Genomic DNA, 20,935 nt, shown 5'->3' with positions numbered 1-20,935 from the left:
TAATATGTAGGTGCATATGTACATAGTATGGTCACTAAGTAACACAACATTTATGAGTTGACATCTCAAAGTTTTAGTTTACAATGTGCAGGAAATGTGTGTTTTGGACTTTTAACATAGCCAATTTTTCAGTCACATCACTACGATGCCTGTAGTGTAACAGCTTGTAGTGATGGCAATCACTGGGGCATCATGCCGCAGACATGTAACATCATGTCCCACCCAGTCACATTAACCTGACACCAGGCCGACCAGTCCTAACACTAACCTCTTAATGCTAAGTGCCAAGTGAGGCAGCTGCAAGTACCATTTTTATAAGTCTTTGTACTGACTCGGCAAGGGTCAGTGCAGTAAATGTAGATATCATTAGAAATAATTGACACAGTGATACAATGAATATTGAATACCAATTTGTGATTCAAATATTTGTCAAACGATATTCAAATATTTATTTCAGCTATTTTAAAGAAGTGTTATCTTATCTGCATTTTCTGATCAACTAGGTAACTAAGTTGGGTCTATGCCAGTCGCTGCATGGATCAAGTCAGTTCATGGTCATTATTTATTTTTTATTCTTAACAGCAGTTTTCTAAGTTGCTGAGATGAAATGTACTTAATGTTACATGCTAGTTTCCTCTGTCAGTTTAGAATGTATTGTACAAAATCAAAATGTGCAATTACAAGTTCCATGCTACAAGTTGTGCAGACCCTCAACCTCAACCTGTTACAAAAAGCTGGTGACTAAACTGAATGATGTTCTTAAACTACGTAAAAATTAACTAATTATATTCAGTTGAAATAATGGAAACAAATTATTTAGCAAAAGTGTGGCATATATATACCAATCAACTTGAAAAAAATGAAAATAAGCATTGTGCGGAAATTGGACCCTGATCTATATCTGTGCTACAATCTAATTTCTAACCAATATTTGATCTGCAACAATTTAAACACAACATTTCAAAGTTGACATCACCGCCACTGCTGCAAAAAAAGTGAATTGTATATCTCAATCTTCTATTCAAGACAAGGGCTTCACACTTACCCATGTAAATGGTTTAATTTAGCTTCCCATTTATAAACATTTACAAGATCAATAAACATGGGAATGAACATGTGCCTGGCTGTCAGTGACACAAGAACTACCCACCATTCCAATTATGTGATATAGTTCTGAATCTCTACTTAGGACTGTTCCATTAAAACATACACGTGACCCAGGGAAGGCACTTTTAAAGTGGGTTACTCACCCATATATGCAATTTAGAAATTCCTTATCATTTTAATTTGAACTCTGTGAAATCAAAGTACCCTGGTATATATTATTTAAAAACTGCCTTCCCTGGGTACCATGTATGTTTAAATGGAACAGCCCTTATGATGACTGTTTAAACTTGTCCTTGAAGTACGGATGATTTTCACATCCACGTCATCATCAGGAAAATATGTCTTACCTAAATTGTCCAATATAAACACAGCTTGTAAGAACTCAACCCTGTCATAACACGAGTCAAACGATACACCACATACAAACAATCACATGATAAGCAATGTATAGAATGCAGATTGTTACAAATAAAATTAAGGGTTATTAGTTAATGGATAGAGGTCATACCTAGAGGTCATTCCTAAACAGTGTTGTTTTTTGTAAGACTCAAATGGGGTCAGTGTGCATGACCAAAAACAGTGAGGTCCAATTGCAAATAAGCTATATTTTCATATAAACCTATATAAATGTTTGGAAATCCAAATCTGAACAAAAAAATAAACTTATCTATTTTTTCAAAAGCATTTCATACACTTACAAAACAAGAAATATTTCATAACCTTGGCATTGTCAAATATCAAAACCATACACATACACACATGCAAACACTCACATAATCACAACCACACTGACAATAACTAAAAAAATACATCAAGTTTCCATCTTTAAAATTAATTGGATGGCAAAATATATGCTTAATATGATGCAGTTTATGCTGCTCCCAATAATTCAATAAGGGGTTTAAAGGAAATGCAAGTGACATCATGTTTCATCTATGCACTCACTAGAGACTGTATGGTACTGTTGTCCAAGCTTCCTTGTTGGATTCTATGAGTGAATCCTGGTCAGAACTGAATTTTTCATAACAACCATAACATTAGCATTGTTAGAACTGAATCTGATGCAACTGGACCCTATTTCAATAGCTAGATGAATATATAACACATTTTGGACCGATTATTGTATCAATGGGGAAATGGGAAGAACATAATACTTTTAAGTTTAATTGGGATTTTACAGGTTGCAAAGTAATATACACCTCTGTCCAGTTTGGGTGTTAATAACACAAATCAACTATGCAAACGAGCGTGTGCTCATTACTGTCATTCAATCAATCTATTTCATGACTAAAATCATCCTGAAAAACATGGTTCAATTAATTAAGATAACAAATTAAAAATAAAATTAACCTAAATGTTCAATTCAGCGTGTCAGATATTCTATATACAGATGGATGCCACATACTTCAGAATAACTAATGTTGATATGTTGACAGTATAAGCTATGAATTAAATATGCCCCTCCCTCTCCAGCTGCTGTGCTTGACAACCAAGAGTTTTTTTAATTTATTTTTAATGGACAACTCTTGCTTTGCTGACAGCACTTTGTTCATGAATTGCAGTATTAAAAAATGAATCACACTTGAATACTATTCAGACAATTAATCATCATTTGCATTTTATATAAAATAAAAGTCTGACTTCAAAGAAAAGTTGCCAGATGAACACAAACTTTATTAAAGTCAGCTTCAACATTTTCATTCAATAACAATAGTTTTCAGCACATATCTGTGATGCACTTCAAAAGAATTGGGTTGTTCTACTGTGTATACTTTTCCTATGCAAATTAGCAAAATGGACACTCCCAAAGCAGAACTGGACTAAACACTTCACCCATGCAGGTCTTGGCTATTGTCAGCCAATTATGTAATCTCTGACAGGTGGTTGTTTATTTCAGAATGCCTTACATTTTAACTGCCTCTACATTAGCTGCATACCCAATTTGATTGGTACTGCTGAGCTTTGAGCCGGACTGTTTACTGTTCATACATACTGATTAAGAGTATAATTATATCATGATGGTCAAGAAATGTTGGGGTTTTTTTGTCTTTAGAAAAAAAATTGCAGCTAAGATTCTTAAAAATTGTGTTTTTTGAAACATGACTGTGTCAAGGGTTTTGGGCATCCAAAATCATGTTTTTCATGAGACATGGCACATTACGATATGTATGAGTGGTTTACACATAAACAGCAATCAACTGTTTGCCCAACATGTGGCGTGGGACAAGTTTAGACTCATTGCAATTAAACTAAATCATTTTATTCATTGTATAAAGTGTAGGTCTAATTACATTTATAAATTTGTGGGGAAAAATGCAGCCTTAGCAAGTGAAAATAAAATAATACTTTTATGGATTTACACATTGGAAACATATACACCTTTGCAAGAAATCACCTGATAATATGTAATGCTCCACTGTTGCCCAAAAGTCGAGTTTCATCTTTCATCCATACTTTTGAGGGCTTATATTCTTTCATGGTATAATATTCCTAGCAGAAGACATTCTAAAATGATATGGTTGTAACACAATATCTTGATTCCTGGGGAAACTAATGATAACACCCTCCATAGTCCTACAATGTAAGACGTCTAACCCTGAGTGGACCCCAGAACATAAACATCAGGGCAGATGTATTAAATTGTAGTAGTAGGCCTAACATCATCTCCAATTTAGGGTGTTGTCATTAGTTACTCCTAGTCATACAATGTAAGACGTATCACGTGTTATTTATGTTTAGTCTGATAATACAAACCCGTTTGTTTGTACCCCTCTATCGATTTAAATAATGGAAACCTTTAATGTGATAAAAAGTGCAAGGAACTTAGTCAATTCATTCACTGATTTAACGTTTCTAACCTGACTCTAGTAGAGTGGCCCTAACACCACCATCTTATGCGCATTTCATGCATAACGGAAGTTTTCAGTGCAATAGATGGCCATGCTCGGATCCATTTCCAGTTTCTGGACAAGTCCATTTTCAGCAAAGGGGTGTATCATTACTACACATGTACATATGTACATACGTAAGTCGTCTGCTTCCGATATTTACAATGTCGAATCAAGCAAAGGAAAATGACAACTACGCTTTTCTTGTGGATTTAACAAGCGGTTTAATTTCTATGTTCATGTATGTGGAGGGATATAATTCCAAACTCTCAACGTTATATAATTTACGCAATTATTCAGCATTTGCCGAACAGGATGAACTACGTCATTATGTCATCTGATGGGAATAAACTAGTCTATAGTGTACGCAATATGGCGCCATGTTAGTATGGAAAGTCCTTTAAACATGAAATGGTGCAGGGGATGCCAGCATTAGTGCCATTCTGGTCACAGTCAGGTTAGAAATTATAAATCAATGATTCAATTGACTTAGTTCTGTGCACTTTTTATCACATTAAACGTTATCGTTTTTTAAATTGGTAGGGGGGTACAAACAAACGGGGATGTAGAGTCGGACTATAGCCAAAGCATAAATATCAGCGTCGAGGTCTTATATGTAGGTCTATGGTTTCTCCCTGAATCATGTACATGTGGGTAATAACAGCAAGCATCACAAATTCAGATCACAGGGGCTTGTCTTGTTGCTTAAAATGTACATATCAGTCATACATGTACTATAAAAAACAGGTTTTTTTTAAAGTATGTGATGTCCCTGTGACCGACAGGTAAATTCTACTTCATAAAGTCAGCATAGACAAATTGTTTCAAGTTCAGCTTCTTCCCATGTACAAAAAGGACTTGGAACAAATTACCATCAATAATTGCTGAAGCTCCTGACTTGGTATCTCACAAGCTGGAGCTTTCCAAAATCACATTCTAATGAACTAGTCAGCTACAAATAAGACCTAGTGATTCTCAGGGCTCAGGGCTATGCCGGTTGAGGCTCCATATCTCACTGCCGCTACGTTAGCCGGATTGGTCTGAGTATGGACGAAAACGTACACTGCCACACTTATACTTATTTCTGCCTTTCCTATCATTACTCTTCTGACTGCCCTATCACTTCCATCTTTACTTTATCTTTGATCATGTACCACCCGTTGCTTAATAGTCAAGTGTGACTGCGTCAACGTATTTATAGATAGATAGATAAGCAACTACACGATTACGAACACCTGCGGTTTGGTTGAGATTATCAGTAATATGACCGGTTAGCTTTATGATTGTTTAGACTCAATATCATCAAATCCATCCAATCATTTGTAGATTTTAACTAAAAAATTTATACAGAACTTACAACAAAACCAACACCAGGATTTATTAAATTAACGTTTACCATTGCTTGTTCATTCGGAGCACCTCTACTATTTCTGCGAGGCAAAAATATGATCCGTATGTTTGACCTAGAAATTTGCCAATGTTGATTAGAAACCATGCCAATTAGAAGTGGTGTCAAGCTCCCAAAAAACTGTGTCAGAATATTTCAAAGAAATTCTAAAGAGCATACAATTCTTGTGCAAGAATGAAAGTACGTAGTTCGGCACCTCTTCTTTTACTTAAATACACTAAAGTGTATCCAAGAAATACATACAAGCGAATTAGGTATATACTTAAGATCCTCCACTTCCTGTTATTTGATGTAGACGTGTTTTGATGATTTGCCTACTCCGCACGTGACATAGCTATCAAACAATTAAAATGACACGCTTCATGTCCGTAAATGGTATATGTAAGAATGAAATCGACGAATTACGATCGTTTTCTTTTTGTGTCATTGTTCTTATTATTGGTGTTGTTTAAAAACATAAAAATAATAAAGAATATAATGAAGTTTTATTAGTTAATAATTATAATGGAAAGACAGGAAATCTTGAATTGAGGGACAACATCAACATTTTCCCGCATATCGTGGTTGTGTTCGTTATTTTTTTTTTATCAAATGGTGTTATATAACATCATAAAAATTATTTTAAAAAATAAACACAGTAAACGATAGAAACTGGACTAAATAATGTATTCTCAGTTCTGAGTAAAAGAAAACAAACTGACCTCACACTATTCCGACATCTGTTCATTATACACTTAATAACATATTATGTAGTTAACATGAATAAGAGTTAGTTGTTTGGGTGAATACCTAACTTTCATATAATATTTTTATAATGTTTAGAACAGCATTATCTGTGAACCCTTAATATCTATTTGTAATTCATACTGACCGGTGGGATTTGTTAAATTTTTTGCAATAATTAGTGAAAAGTATTTTCGGTGAAACCATCATTTCTGTAATTTCTACTTTGCAAATCATTACACTGAATGGTGGAAGTTTTGCACTTCCGACAATTTTCTCACAAAATCTTTGTCTTTGCACCTACTTTGTGACGAAGTTTACTATTTCATTCATTAATTATTAATTCTGCCTCAACACCAATAAATAAATCATGTATATAATATGTAACAAACTTGATTTATACCAAAATCATCCATTTTTCTCTTGATTATTGTTCTTGAAGTTCATTCACGAACTTCAATTACAATGCCTTGTCCCAAAAGACCCTGAGTATTACGTATCACGCTGGTAATGTGGCGAATATCACGTATCACGTTGGCGATGTCGAATGCAAGGATTATGCTATAACAAACAATATTAGATGTAAGGACTGTCAGATATGGCTTCATTACAGCTGTGAATATCTGTCCAGCGTAACCTTCAAGGTTTTGGGTGAGACAAAAAAAAAAAAAAAAAAAAAAAAACAACTTGTTAGTGTCGGGCCTGTACACTGCAAGAGAACGGACTATCACCATACCACATTCCATCTGGACCTTTATGTCAAAAGAGCAACTATAGATGTTTCATTCTGGATTAATGTTTAAACTGATTCATGTTTTCTGTTTCTAGAAATTACTAATAATTGCAGTGATGGTCTTAATCGGATTAGCTTTAAATTATCACTCACCTGTTCTTGACAGCAAAGGTAAACATATATTCATTCCACACTGGACTAGAACTGATCTAGACCAACGGCTGGTTTTTGTTTTTCCTTCACTATGAGAAAAATACCTTCAGTGAGGTCTTGTCTCTTTTAATTAATAAATGATATAGATCGCCATCTTAAGTTATTCTTCAGTGATGAATAGCATTACAGCACAGGGGGTCGTTTCGTTGCTTTAAATTGACCAGTCATACATGTACTATAGAATAATTAGTTATTATGTAGTACATGTAGGACACATCAATTTTAAGCAACGATACGAGCCCCTGTGCATTACAGTAATAACCGAATAATTCCTTACTTTATTTATGAATATAATATAAAATGGGCACTTCAGATGCTTTCTCGTTGTAAAGTAAGAAACTATTTTAATTTATAAAACACCACTCAAATATTTGAAGTAGTATGCAACAAGAAAACAGTTTAAATTTAAAGTGACAAATGTAACTGCTGGTCAAGTCTCTGAAGGCTTAAATAGACGTTTTTCACCAAAAATGGCACCAAAATGGTCAAAATAGGTATTGCATGAACTGAAAATGACCAGACTGTATTTAGTCACCAGTTATTATTTTTAATTGTTTTCTTGTACATACCCATTTTGAATCTTAATATGATTTCTTTCTTGATATGTTCAGTAATTTCATTCGTAACAATGACGTACGAAGTTTCAAGGATGAGGCAATAGGCGCTAAAGTTTGATGTTTACACTGATATGCTAAACTATGGAATGACTTTCCAAACTAAACAAAAGAACGCGCTCAATGAAATTCTACGTGTAATATCTATGTTTTTACATTGACCTAACATAAACAAACCACATAACCAGAAAAATAGACATGCTCGCCAGCAGCAGAGAGACTGAGCCCACCAACTATTTCGTCAAACAGAACCTTCTATCGAAAACACTCTTGATAGAAGGTCTTGTCTTCACAAATAAACCCTTCTAGTCAGAAAACACTGATAAATAGGCTTTCTTCGCTGACCAGAAGGGTTATCTCATTAAAAATATCTACCTATATAACTACTTCTCGATACAAGGGTCTACTAGACGAAACATTCGGTGTTGTTTCAGTCTCTCTGCTGCTAAAATCCTTTAGGATTTTAATGCTAGCATTTCTAATTCTAGAATTTCTAACTAAAAATTGTATCTAACCCAACTCGATACCGTGTCCGAGGATCATGTAAATTTATCGTTACAAATCCGTGTGGTTTTGCCTGAGCACGACTAAAGAAATTTCTGAATTTATTTATGTCCATGTCACCGCTGCACCAAGTCTGATGTATATTTCGTAACGTGTGTGCGTCAACGCCGTTAAATACCGCGAGAACTTTACAGTTATCTCTGATCACTTTCGGAATTTGTGTATATCGCTGAGTTACATAAATCACATCAGTGTTTTGATGCCTGCCACGTGAGAATATCCTGGCAGGGTTTGATTGTCGTCGCCGTTTCTGCTGCTGTGAATTTAAAATTTAAGTTAACAATAATGGCCAACATCGGAGAAGCTCATTCTGCTAGACTAGCTCGAGAGCGACTAGAAGCAATAAAAAAATTTCTTCCTGTACGAGATAGTGTAAGACAAAAATTTATGCCTGCCGCGTGAGAATATCCTGGCAGGGTTTGATTGTTTGTCCAACATGATATCGTCGTACACAACTAAATTATCAATACTCCCATCAATATCATCGATACTCGGTGCTTCATCAATATCAGTTATAAAATCAACAACATCTTCTTCACTTATCGATTTTGCACTTTCGTTAAAATCTTTTAACACGCTGTAGCATCGCTGATCGTCCACTGATGGGGCTATCAAATATAATTTATCCCACTTCATTATTAAATTAAGTAACAACTGTGTCTTACCCGACCCAGATGGACCTATAATAATCATTCGAACAGAATTTGGTAGCACTGAGTTATGTTTAATTGGCTCTCGTCGCTTTGACGCAGAAAAGTCAGTAATCTCCATTAGATATATCATAAAAATAATATGAATTTATATTGTGTGAAATGCCGAGCACGTACCCCAACTGCGGATATGACAACAATTACAACAAAAAATAATCGACAAGCGCTTACAGGCAAGTGTGAACGATGTGGCATAAAAAGTTTAAATTTATTTTTTTAAAAAAGGGAGGTGATATCGCAGCCATTTTAGCCAAGTTACCAGGAACACCGTGGGCTAAATACCCAGGAGAAGAACATCTTCCAGGATATAATTACCGTGGTCCTGGTACCCGACTTGATATCAGAACTTGATGCTCAGGATCAGCCAAATCCAGGTGAGTATCCGATAAACGCTATTGATAAGGCGTGTCATGCGCATGATGTAGCTTACCGAAGTAAGGATTTGCAACAGCGCCATCTGGCGGACGTGAAATTAATTCATGCGTTAAATGCCATCACTGATAAATCTTTCAAAGAAAAGTTAGCATCCTGGTTGATAAAATCTGCAATGAAAGGTAAATTAGCGCTAGGTACTGGTATATAATGGAGTCGATTTATTATTCCCCAAGCGGATATTGGAGAGGTAGCGCAGCAATTAGTAAACTCGCTGAAGCAGCAAAAGTTACAAAAGTTACTGCTAAAAATTGGTTATCCCGACAGGCAATATGGCAAATTTATCTGCCGCGTCCTAAACAAATTCACTTTGCACATTTCGATGTTAGTGTGCCAAATGAGGTTCATCAGGCTGATATATTATTTCTGCCACATGATACTATCCGAAGACTTACATACAAGTACGCGTTAATTGTAGTTGATGTTGCAAGTAGATACAAAGATGCTGAACCGTTAACGACTAAAACAGCATCTGAGGTTGCTTCTGCGTTTAAACGAATTTATCAACGTGGTCTGCGATGGCCAAATCTATTACAAGTTGATCCTGGCAAAGAATTTCAGGGTGCAATATCATCACTGATGAAGCAACATAACGTCACCATCAGACCAGGACATACTGAAATTCATCGCGATCAGGCAATTGTTGAGCGATTCAATCGAACACTTGCTGAGCGGTTATTTGGATATCAATACGCGAAGGAATTTATTCAGGATACGAGATCGCGCGAATGGGTTGCAAGATTACCATGCGTGATAGCTGCGCTAAATAATGAGATCACACGAACAACCAACATGAAACCTGCCATCGCGATCACAAAAAAACATATACCACAACGACGTGATTCTTCAGCGCAGCCAATACTGGGTAATGTCACTGTAAGATATTTATATGAACCAGGTGAACTTGAAGGTGGTAAAAAAAGAGCAACTGATCCTATCTGGAGTGTTACCACACACAAGATATCTAACATAACAAGGTCTACTGGTAGACCAGCAATCTACAGGTTGGATTCAATTGCTCCTCAACGCGGATTCACACGTGAGCAATTACAAGTAATTCCAGAGGACACACAATTACCACCCCGATCACTTAACTAGCGCTGGCGCCTCTACGTCGATTACACTCAAGACAGGTCAGCATGATATTATCACGTGCATGACCGCGACTGTTAACTTTTCTGTCTACGGTAAATTGTCTTGGATTATTACTCGAATACTGCCATAGCATTATACAATTACAGCTCTCACAGTGATTATTCTGCTGTTGTTTCAGCGCAACAACGAAGTCATCGTCGAGGTCGAAATCGCGATTATTTGTTTTGCCACTCTGTTTGTAACCGGCGAGTTTTCTTCTTATTACATCACCATCGGTGATGCTGTTGTTTTTATCAGCTATTGAATCTTCCAATACAATCCTTCGCAGTTGAGATATTCTTCTGACTCTGGACACAGCCAAGTAGACTAGGTTTGACCATTGATTCGATCATCAACAATCCAGACAGTTGTATCACTGATAGTTAGTCCTTGAGATGAATGAATTGTCATTGCGTATCCTAGCGTCCACGGGGATTTATTCATTTTTAGTGCGTCTTTGACAGCATTAATATCAACTAACACAATATCATTCAATACTAAATTCTGTTTCTCTGTCCCTGACGCAGTCAGGCGCCCTGGTATATCAACATCTATATTTTGTAACCGCGTATCAGCTGGTCTATAACATAACGGCACTGGCAACATTGGAAACTTTTCTTGTTGTAATTGAAATAACTGCTGTTGAAGTGTGTCTCTGACTATCTTTCTACTTGCCACTATCAAATCGTCTGGTTTCCACGAGCTCCAAAAGTCGCTCATCGAAGTTTCAGGAATCATCTCGCGCATAATTTCACATTGAATTTTATTCGGTTGTAATCTGATTAATGTTTTAAATTCTTTCAACGTTGCATCAAGTGCTCTATGATCATCAGACACTTCTTCATAATAATCAACAAAATCTTTTAACCAATCATGCGGAGATGCGCCGACAAACGGAGGTGGCTGACCGTGATCGCCGCACATAATCAGTGCAGTATTTTTCGTTAGCAGCCAATCAAGAAATGTTTTCAACGTTTCCAACGGCACCGTACATATCTCATCCCAAATTATTTTCTCGGGAATATATTTTGTTGCCATTCGATCTGACGTCCACACACCGCCGCTGTATTTGAAAAAGCTGTGATAAGTACAAGAATTGACTCCTCGTTGTTTCATCTCCCTGGCGAGCCTGTGTGTAGGTGTTAGCACAATTATGTCCGATTTTCCAAATAATTCAATCGCTCGAATTGTCTTACCAGACCCACCCGGCCCGTTCAAATAAACAGTTTTGTGTCTAGTGATTGGATCATACACAGATGGCAACATTGACTTTGTCAATGTCGTCGACATTTCTGATAATTCTGATTTACAATAATCATCCTTAATTACAACATCAGCGGATTCACAATATTCATGTAACATCTCCGCTCTTATTCTCCACGAACTTCATGATTCATCGCAAAAGTCTTCGACGCTCTTTGTAAAACGAGCCAGTGATTCTGAGTATCTGCTACTGATATAAAATGAATCCGTTGCAACTCTAAATGCGGTGTCAGGAAATCGATTTATCATTGATAGCAAATTTATAGAAACATAAGCCAGCATTGAAGATCTTAGATGTGTGTATTGAGGTGATTCTCCGTTGATATAACTTACAATTGTGCCCAACTTTTTCCCGTCGGACAAGTAAGCATCCTCCCGATTACAAAATATATTTCTCGCAACGGCATCAGCAATTATAAAATCCAATTCAGCATCATCGATAATCAGTCGCGAGTGATGTAGTTTGTGATCATATGCAGCACCTTGAGTAAATTTACCAATTATTCTTCGTCCAAGATCTTTTGCTGTTTTTTCACTATTGCTAAGTTTGATCTTGAGAACTTTAGGAGCTTCTTTAATAATGACATCCATCGGGGTATTTGGACTCTCTCGTGCATACTCGCTAATAACTTCATCGAGACTGATACGCTCCGGTGTTGGCAACCAAACTGAGGTCTGTGGTTGATATGATATGATTGCTTCACTGACAGTCAACGATACCAGTATTCGGCTGTCAAGCATATATCGAAATAACACTTTTGGTACCCAGCGCTTTTCACTGAAGTGTCTGCCAAACCAAACATAACAGCACGGATGAAGTCTCGCGGCGAATTCAAACGAAGTCACACGAGCAGATCCTGTCAGGTCAAAATCGGGTAAAGGACCGTTTATAGCAACTCGTGTCATCGAGTTCGTGGGATGTCCAAATCGCTTAAAGTATTCGCGACACTTGCCTATCCCGAGAAAGCTTCGTGGGTAGCAAGCAATCATATCCACAGAAATCATGTCCCGGTAATCATAACGGCTATTCCACAACCCGCCATGCCCATACTCGACAAAACTTAATTGTATATCCGAAAGAAACTGACTTCAGGTTGGTCTCCACGAATTTCTTTCTTTTGCGGCGTGAGCGGCAACACTTGGAACTGTAAAACAATTAACCAATAACTGCTCAATGTTTCCTTCGATTTTCACATATTTCTCTGCGAGTTTTTTATTTGTTTTTGCAACGACTCCGTCCGGTATAATTCACCGTTGGGTTTTACAAATTGATCATATTCGCCATCTTCGGAACTCCTAAATAACCACACTGACACAGGGTCGGTTTTACTCAGCGTTTAAATAACATCAAATATGTTTTCCAAGTAAAGTTTTACAACACGATCTCGTGGAAATATTGTAACTGCATCAGTCCAGGCATGAGAGTTATGATCAATAATTTCAATCGGTGATCCTGACTTTTTATAATGCTTCGAATTATATAATATTTCCCCGGTTAGTGTTTTTACTGTTATTGAAAATTTTAATTTACTTGATAGCACAGCAACATCATTTATTGATGCCCCAGTATCCTTGACTTGCTCAGCCCATACTGCAATTTTTTCATGTCGCAGATCGGTTAAACCGTTTCCTCGTTTTGCGTTTTTAAAATGTTCCATTACTCGCTCGGCTACACAATTTAACGCCAACGACGAAGTAATTTTCATCGGGGTGAGTTTATCAATTTTTGTTTTTTTTTACCGGATAGATTCCATAAACGACTGAGGTCACAGGATACGCTCGAGCGTAATATGGTTTATCAATCCCGGTCAGCATTCCTGGTTTGGAATCTTTACTTAACAGAATGGTCTTTCCGTTAGCAAGAACGGGGTCGAGTTTGTCACGGATAATCCACGTATCGGAATCTGTTTGCACAATAAATTTTATTCTGAAAAAATATTTCTTACCGCGTTGATGTTTATCAAGGGGAAGATAATCAATAATTGTTCTCGCTCGGGCATCAGTCATTGTAGCATCGATGACTTCGTCAACATCGATGTTGTCATCGATAATTTCGTCAATATCGCGGATAATTTTAAACGACGACCATACATGAGATGCGCCGTCGTCGCGGAATTCTTTTTTGGCATCCCTGATAATATTAAATAGATCAGTTAGATTCCGTCGTTGTGAGTCTCTGTTTAGTCTGTCAAGATCGAATCTCCCGGCGCCAAATAACTCCTTCATGTTATATTTAAGACAAATATTTAAATAAGAAATATTATATATATACAAATGAATAACTGCAAGTGGTTAAAAGTTGGATCTGTAACAGTCTGTAATAAGCCCTGCAGGAAGGAATTCTGCGGTGAACACATACAAAGCATCAAACGAGGAAGCACAGGACCTATACCATGCCTGCGATGTGGCATTGGGGTCAGGAGTAAAACACAGTTATGTGCGGGATGCGGAGGAAAGCGATACCGTGAACTCAAGCGATATTACAATAAAAAAAATAATGGAGATGCGCTGAAATCCGAGAGTGATTATATAACTAAGTTTTCAGACAAATTATAAATTTAACAAATATATTATAGTATAAATGAATCAAGAATTTGTTCGACATCCAACCATTAAGAATTATGAAGCATCTCGCGGGGGAATAGTCAGAAATAGAAGGTTGAAAAACCCAGTTGGTGTTGTTGATAATGCTGGTTATCTTAGATTTAATGTTGGAAAAAAAACTTATCACATTCACAGGTTTATGTTTGAGGTATTTAACGGAGAGATCAAAGATGGTCTTGTAATCGATCACAAAGAAAATAATAAACTTAATAACTCTCTCCAAAATGTACAATCCATTACTCCGAGAGAGAATTCTGTACGAGGTGGCACTGGTAAATTTGCAAAAATTCCCAGAGCTGTCAGATCTTTCAACATAAGTACTTGTGAAGAAATAATATTTCACTCAATGAACTCAGCTGCCAAATATTTTGGTATTAACCCCCGTTCGGTTCAACGTGTTGCAGAAAATATAATCAAATCTACTCTGTCAAAAACATATAAGCAGAAGATTACTTTTCATTATCACGAGGATTTTCCAAATGGAGATAACTCCGTTAGGCATATCTCATGCAATTAGTTCCCTCCCTTTGTGCGATTGGTAAATTTATTCAGCGGTAAATCGTTTACAGGTAACAGCAGACGGTTTTCTGTGTACAAGGAAGTAAATAATTTCCCTTTATTTCCCCTTGATTTTATCAAGGTGACAAAGTCAAGAATGATTTTATCCTTGACAAAGTCAGGGACATACGCGTATTTATCTTTTGTTTTACGAACAATATCACTATTTTATTACACTTATTCGGGTTTATGGTACATCTGTATTTTCCACACGATCATATTTAAGATAAAACATTTTAAACAAATCATGCTGAGCTATTTTTGAACTTCCAAGTATCAGTCGGTTTATATACGACATCGTCCAAATAATAACGGGGTTTCGAAACCCAACGAAGTTGCACAGCTTTCTCCGTTATCGCCCCGTCAGGGGTGGTCTTTTACCACTCAACGGGATTGATTTTGGAGGAGGGAGTGCAACTTTGTTGGACGTAGAATATAACCCCGCATCTGTCTGTGCTGTGTATATGTTGTACCGTCCTAGGATAAGTTAGAATTAAGTTATTGCGGTGAATATGCTTCTACTGTAAATACAATGCTGTAAATATGCTTCTACTGCTGTAAATATGCTTCTACTGTAAATATTGTAAATACTATGTGTTTGTGCCGTCTTAAAATAAGTTAGAATTAAGTTATATGTTGTACCGTCCTAGGATAAGTTAGAATTAAGTTATATATGTAAATACAAAACGACCCACATTTTTTTATTTTAAATATATAAAAATATATGAATCATGAAAATATCAATAATGTGATTGATGCTATTAAAAAAATTAGAAAAACAAGGATTTAATATATCACTAAATCCTGAAACAATTCTGTCCGATTTTGAATCATTATATGAAGCTAAATGTGCAGGGCGTTATATTCTTCCTGCTCAATATCGATTCATAAAGATGATCCAAAATAATTTGTATAAATCGCTGGCCAGCGTAGAAGAAGCACAAATAAATGAATTTGTTCCATTGTCTCGTGCAATTGAAAAAATTAGGTTGGCATTGGCAGCCGAGTATGAAACAAAAAAGATAATAAATAATCGCGTTAGAAAATTGAAACATTGTATGTCCGCTGACAAAGTCAGCGATGACAGCGTCAAGGATGATGAAATCAAGGAAGTAAATACCTCACCTTGATTTCATCATCATTGACTTTATCAATTACTTGGAAGTGAAATCGAAAGTAAAAATAAAGTAATATATTTTTTTTTACTTCCTTGACGAAGTCAAGATGATTTCATCAAGGATGACAACAAAGTCCCGGGACAACAAAATTAAGGAGATGAAATCCTTGACTTCGTCAAGATGATGAAATCAGGGTGATTAGTTGGTTGGGTTCAATGCAGGAGTGTGCATAATTGAGAATTTGATCTCTGTAACAGACTATTGCGGTAATATGCTCGCGTCTGAGACTAGCTAACTGTTGCTGTGTTAGTAAGAAATCTTCTTCTCCGTATTCATCAATGAGCAATTTAACGTTAATTTCTTCTTGTGCAAATGCAGTCTTGACTGCTTGCTCGAGTGCTTGTTTGTCATACACAAAAACATTTATGTGGTGGTACATATTTGAGATTTATATAAATCTAACGATCTAATAAAGCGTATATACTAGAGGATTTGATGCGTATCGAATTGCGCGATCACAACATGATCTTTTATCAATACTTGCAGTTGTGCATCAGTCAGTATAAAATCGTCATGACCGTATATATCAACAATTATTTTTACCGGGGTAACTTTTCCGGTTCTGACAGCGTTATCAAGAAGTACTTTATCATATATGAAACATTTCACGTGGTGATACGTTATATGATACTTGCTTGATTAATTGTGAATTTCTGTGACTTTTACTAGCTAATACCCCATCGGGTCAGAGAAATCTGTCGCCGACGCTGACTTTTACTAGCTAATACCCCGTAAAGTCAAGGAAATCGGTCGATGACACTGACTTTTACTAGCTAACACCCCATCAAGTCAGGGAAATCTGTCACCGGCACTGACTTTTACTAGCTAATACCCCATCAGGGTTGAAAAATTAGACGATTTCTGTGATTTTTACTAGTAAATACCCTATAAATTTCAGTGAATTTGTCACTGTTGCAGAAAATATATATAAAGTAAAATATTTTTACTGGAAAATCGTTTCACGATTTCGCTTGCACAAAAAAAATACTTGCTTGTGAATTTCAGACGATTTCTGTGATTTTTACTAGTAAATACCCTATAAATTTCAGTGAATTTGTCAGTGTTGCAGAAAATATATATAAAGTAAAATATTTTTACTGCAATATCTTATTGAGACGATCTTGTGAAATGCATGAGTCATGCTATAATTTTTATAATTTATTGAAATATTTTTTATGTTGACGGTGACATTACTGCTGTTGTCGTCGGTGATGTCAGTGACATCATCATCGTCAGTGACATCACTGCTATCATCGTCAGTTACATCAGTGCTATCATCGTCAGTTACATCAGTGCTATCATCAATGAAATCATCATCACATTTTTTCTTCTGGGACATTATTATTATATAATATTATTAATTGAAAAATCGTTTTACGATGAAAGTCCCCAAAATCCTTTACGATTGAAAGTCCCGAAAATCGAAGATTTTTAGAATTTCACTAGCAGGCTAATATGTAGTGTTTCATTCCGTAAATCAAGGGAATTCCCAGACTGGTCCGTCAGCGCGAAATTTATTTTGGTCAGCCATGGATTATGACATCGTAGATAGACCGGATTGATTGGCTCTTGCACAATCTGAAATCCAGGTGGTTCTTTCGGAGTAAATGAATAAAGAATAAATCCTTGCTGGGCTTGATTTGATACTGTCGTGTCCGTGCTGTAACTGCCATCAATGACATCACACACAAGATTGACCGCGACCACTGAAGTTATATTTACGATGCCCGGGGATAGATGACGGCCTTGCCCTTCGGTGTTATTGTTGTGTCTGAGGATAGTTGGCTCCGGCAGTGTTTTTCTGTATTGTGCAAGTATATCTTCGAAGGACTTATCGATAAGGTCGGTGACGGATTTTCTTAACTCGGGCACGTTATACCAAGGAAGTTTAAAATTTGGCAGATTCTCCTCTGGTATTCTAAAGAAGTTTAAAAATTTTTGCTTACTACGATGTATGTCGGTATCAATGTGATCAATTGTTGCCTGAATTACTCGCTGGTTAAGATATTCCATGTCGTATGCGAGTTGATTTAATATTTCAATCTGCTTAATAATTTTGCTACGTAGCGCTATATCAAAAAGATGTTCTTGGAAGAAACACTGCAGCTGTGTTAGTTGTGTTTTATGTTCTTGATCAATTTCTTTAAAATATTCAATAATACTGTTTAGGGTAATAATCAAAGTTTCAGAGCCCCGGGTAAAACCCCACTGAACAGTGTCCTTGTCGGTGAAGTAAAAATAACGACTAGACGTTGACCCTTTTATGTGATCCAGAGTTTCTTTGAATGACAGGATAACATCATGATATGACTGAGTGTCAGTGACATAATCAGACTTTTTAGGTTCAGGTGGACGTGGTATTTCAGGTGCTTTTGATTCAGGCCATCCTAGCACTGTTCTGATCGAACTATTATAGATATCCACGACGTAGTCTGGGGTGTTTATTTCGATCGCGGACGAGAGCGTTGGCTCGTGAGCAGTTATTTCTATTTTTGATTCCTTCCAGGTGATTCTTTTTATTCGACGTTGTAATTCCTCATTGATTTCTTCAACTTGATAAGATCCGGTTGGTAACACAATGACGTTCCAGTCTGGAGTGCCATCGGGTTTATTTTTATATGCAAACACAAACGAATTATTCGCTGACAATTTTCCAAATGATTTCTCTCTGATGTTGGGCCAACTGTGACATACTCGTAATTGCGCTAACGCGATTTCGCTTACTGGAATCGCAGTTGGAAAATTAATACTGAATTCTGGCTTAGTTGATGTTACTGTTAACAAAGATGTTCGCGCCGGGCTTGTATTTGCGACTATCTGCTGAAGTAATTCCGTCATTATTTATTTGCCGTCGTTTCAAATCGAAGTTCTTTGTGTTTTCGTAATCGTTGTACGCGGCTGCCATCTGCGTGAATTCGGAATCTGATATTGTTGTATCGTCAAGGCTGGATGATATCAACGAGGACAATTTCGAATAGGTGCTTGTGGCCGCGCTGTTTAACTTTTCATACTCGTGCAATTTTGTTAAGGCACACGAGGATATTTTTTTCGCAATGATATTAGCAACTCCTGCAATTGTCGCTGATGTTGAAACTGTAATTGTGACCGCGATTGCGGTCGTTACCGGAGTTAACGCAGACAATAGCACCCCAGTAGATGCAACTACTGCGGGTACCGAATACACTATTGTGTCTAATACATTTACACGCCGTTTGTATTTTTTTTATCTTTGTTGCGCATTTGTCAATAGTATCTTTTAGCGTTGATTGCCATTCGCGTACTTGATCATATCTATATTGCTGAGCATCTAATGTTGTCGTTGATGCTGATTTCATTTTATTATTTTACGCGGTAACCAATTGAGGCGTTTCAGCTACAAATTCCAAACACCACCAGTAAGATGTTGCGGTTAATGTCTCATCAGCTGCTACCAACATAAAATCCTCTTCGGTTCCCTTGTTTAATATGATAGTCACAACCCCGGAATACTTGTCAGTGGAATGGCTTCTCCAGGGATATGTTATTGTAAAAATCTCAAATTTAGCGGCACTGAACACAGACAGTCTATACGCGCCAGTGGCTGTTGCTGTATATTTGATAGTATTATTTTGTTGAGACCATGTTGCGAATCCAGATGATACTGTATATACGATGTTGGTGATATGCCCGGGGGTAACTCCAGTGGGGACTTTAATCAGACTGGTTTTGTTAACGATCTCAGGAATCCCCGCTACGATGTTTTGCTGTGTTTGTTTGATCGTGTCAATGTTATTTTGTATCAACACGATTTGATCTGAAATACTTCTATCTGATCTGACTAGACCTAACCGGGCATTAATCGCGTTGACTTCGCTGGCGTTACCAGTAAGTTTTTCTTTGATATCAGAAAGTGTTATGTCGACGGCCGGAGGATCCCCAAAGAACTTATCCGTCATCTTATTAGTTTTTTGAAAGTTTTTACGGAGATTTGTAAACGCGTTTACGTGAACATCATACTCTGACCGCAACGTGGTTAGTTTACCGTCAACGGCGCTAACTCTTGCGTGGACACTCGTGTCCACATATTGTTTGTTTGCGGAATCTTCCGGGCATGTTGGATCTCTTAAAACCACTATTTTGTTACCGTTCATACTGAGTTCACCTGTCATTGTATCACCGGTCTTCGCTACACGTTCCCCTGTGGCTTTTCGTGCATCATCTCGCAGCATCGCAATTGATATCGACGAATCTCTGATTCTGCCGCTGTCAGTGAATACAACGATGTTGTCCGTGGTAGCTCCAAGGACCCTGCGAATTATGTCATTCCACTTAATGTTACTGGTTTTTAGTTTTCCGTGCCGGTCCTGAAAAATAACAACCTCATCTGGGTCTATTCCGGTTAACGTTAAAAGATTATCGATTTCATCTTTGGTCGCATATTTTGATAAATCCACATCGGCGCGTTTTTTTTTATCTTTGTTTCGAGAAGAGATCTTCCGTAAATATCAACCATTATTTGATAGGAAACTGTTTAAATCGACCCATAGTATATTCGTGCACGATTTTGTGAGGAGAAATCTTTGATTTCGAGATCGCATCAAGAACATTTAATACTTCATGACCACATATCGGAGGATCGGTCAGTGTTTGTGTTGGTAACGTTGAGTACCAAATTGCAGTGCCTGGCACCAGAGTACTTTGTACTCTGCTGACATAATTCAGAAACTCAATTGGCGGTGCTAACCCGTACGAATCAAAATAGATAATTCCACGTGGATCGATCGCGTAAGCAACCCAGTGAGTTCCTGGACCATCACTGTTATCAAG

General features: G+C 37.0%; 1 protein-coding gene across 1 annotated transcript in view; it reads right to left on the bottom strand.

Moving 5' to 3' along the window:
* Positions 1 to 5,706, bottom strand: part of LOC149807912 (metalloendopeptidase OMA1, mitochondrial-like) — a 68,578-nt gene extending 62,872 nt beyond the window's left edge. The window contains exon 1 of the mRNA XM_089971925.1: positions 5,647 to 5,706. The gene's annotated coding sequence lies outside the window, so the exon portion shown is untranslated. The remainder of the gene's footprint in view (positions 1 to 5,646) is intronic.
* Between the last annotated feature and the right edge of the window lie 15,229 nt (positions 5,707 to 20,935).

Source organism: Sinohyriopsis cumingii, chromosome 1 (genome assembly GCF_028554795.1).
Source record: "Sinohyriopsis cumingii isolate HCF-2022 chromosome 1, ASM2855479v2, whole genome shotgun sequence".
Lineage (NCBI taxonomy): Eukaryota > Metazoa > Mollusca > Bivalvia > Unionida > Unionidae > Sinohyriopsis > Sinohyriopsis cumingii.
Note: the sequence above shows the minus strand (reverse complement) of the source record. Positions and strands in the feature narration are given on the sequence as shown.